At 46.1% G+C, this 2,395-nt stretch overlaps 1 non-coding gene across 1 annotated transcript; it reads right to left on the bottom strand.

The window, feature by feature from the left end:
- Positions 1-541: 541 nt before the first annotated feature.
- Positions 542-616, bottom strand: Trnas-uga (transfer RNA serine (anticodon UGA)). The gene has a single exon. It is a non-coding gene; the product is annotated as a tRNA-Ser (tRNA).
- Positions 617-2,395: the final 1,779 nt, after the last annotated feature.

Below are 2,395 nucleotides of genomic sequence, written 5' to 3'. Positions count from 1 at the left end.
TTTCAAATTCAAAACCCATCGGGTCTGTGTTTGTCATCGTTGTGGGTTTCTGTGTCCTGTAGTTTACGTCTGAAGGCCCTCTTTCGCATTCTGGTATATTTACCATTTGTAAGGTATTTCTCGCAGCCTCCTTTACTCTTAGCTGGTCAATAGACAGAAGCTAATTTTTCATGTTGACCCCATGTCCTATGCAAGTACTACTGAAAAACTTCAGTCTCTTGACTAACCCATTACTTATACACAACACTGTGTCCATGACTGAAGCTTTTAAAGTTTTCAGTCTCACAAATACTGTCTTAAGCAAACACAGTTATTGAAACTTGCTATGAGATTTGAACTTCCATGGACGCATTTAGCAAGCAAGATTTTGCTAGCTAGATCTCTTCAGATGCGTTTTATTAACAGCTGCTGTTGATATTATTAAGGGACGATTGTTTTTATATGCATCACCAGTTTCACGAGGTCTCTGATATTTACACCATGACTAGGGGGCAAAAACAATGACAGGGGTTCTCGAAACTTCCTGGCGGATTAAAACTGTGTGCTGGACCGAGACTCGAACTCGGGACCTTTGCCTTTCACGGGCAAGTGCTCTACCAACTGAGCTACCCAAGCACGACTCACGCCCCGTTCCCACAGATTTACTTCTGCCAGTACCTCGTCCCCTACCTTCCAAATTTTACAGAAGCTGTCCAGCGAAACTTGCAGAACTAGCACTTCTGAAAGAAAGGATATTGCGGACACTTGGCTTAGCCTCAGACTGGGGGAGGTTCAAAATGGTTCAAATGGCTCTGAGCACTGTGAGACTTAGCATCTGAGGTCATCAGTCCCCTAGAACTTAGAACTACTTAAACCTAGCTAGCCTAAGGACAACAAACACATCCACGCCCGAGCCAGGATTCGAACCTGCGGCAGTAGCGGTCGCGGGGATCCAGACTGAAACGCCTAGAACCGCTCGGCCGTCAAGCCGGCCTGGGGGATGTTTCAGGAATGAGATTTCCACTCTGCAGCGGAGTGTGCGCTGATATGAAACTTACTGGCAGATTAAACCTGTGTGCTGGACCGAGACTGGTACTCGGACCTTTGCCTTTCACGGGCAAGTGCTCTACCAACTGAGCTACCCAAGCACGACTCACGCCCCGTTCCCACAGATTTACTTCTGCCAGTACCTCGTCCCCTACTTTCCAAATTTTACAGAAGCTGTCCAGCGAAACTTGCAGAACCAGCACTCCTGAAAGAAAGTATATTGCGGATACTTGGCTTAGCCTCAGCCTGGGGGATGTTTCCAGAATGAGATTTTCACTCTGCAGCATATTGAAACTGTGTGCCGGACCGAGACTCGAACTCGGGACCTTGCCTTTCGTGGGCAAGTGCTCTACCAACTGTGCTACCCAAGCACGTAGGAGACGAGGTAAAGCTGTGCTTCGATAAGTGCCGCAGTGGGAATGAATACCACTCAATCCATTATAAGAAGACTGCATCGCTGCATTGGTACCTATGGTCATCACTTCGAGCATGCCATTTTTGTGACCTTTGTTGACCTTTAAAGACCTTACTGTTACGTATCATTGGACTGGTCTCGAAACCCGCTATCAGAAAATAAGTATCAAACTATAGTCTCCCATTAAAAAAAAACAAGGTTGTCCATATCTCTGACGCGGCGCCACCTAGCAACAAAAAACCAACGCCATATTATGGCTCCCGTTGTCCCATGCAACTTTTGTCCTACGAATTATTCTGCTACTATCATACTTTAGGAGTTATTCTAGGTGGCAATAGTTAGATGACCCACCCTGTATATCAAGCAGTTTTACTTGTTGGGAGGGGGTACCCTTCGCAAGCAATTTTTTCTGCAAGACTGCCTGTGCAGCCGGGTACTTAGTACACGTCAATATAACATGGTTCACAACTACCACCGCCTTTGTGTCCCGATCGCAGTGTCCAGAAGCAATGATTTTCAACGTGTATAGGTGGGTGGGGTAACACCTGTGTCGCAGCCTCACGTGGATGAGAGAGGTTACATGATGTCTACTAAGTTTCACCGATGTGAGCCATGGCCGAGAATAGATGTTCGTTTGTATGGCCGTCAGGTGGCTGCCCTTATAGTGCTGAGATACGCGTCATTCACACTTAAAGTAGCAATAAGCAGCTATTTTGCACGTCAAATTTAAACCGGTACAAGGGACTGGCGTTGGGCAGAACTGTTCTTCCGAAATGATACTCTTAGCGAGGCAGTCATCAGTTTCATTATGGAGAATGCCTTCATTTTCTGTTATCCGAAGTAAAAAGACATAAATGCCCAGTGTCCGCACGTCTATAATTGCCTCCAAAACATCCAAGCCACATCTGTTATTCTGTTTATCAAGCGCCGTAAGTTGTAATTTGCGCAACACTC

Source organism: Schistocerca serialis, chromosome 5 (assembly GCF_023864345.2).
Source record: "Schistocerca serialis cubense isolate TAMUIC-IGC-003099 chromosome 5, iqSchSeri2.2, whole genome shotgun sequence".
NCBI lineage: Eukaryota > Metazoa > Arthropoda > Insecta > Orthoptera > Acrididae > Schistocerca > Schistocerca serialis.
This window is presented reverse-complemented; position numbering and strand designations above follow the sequence as displayed.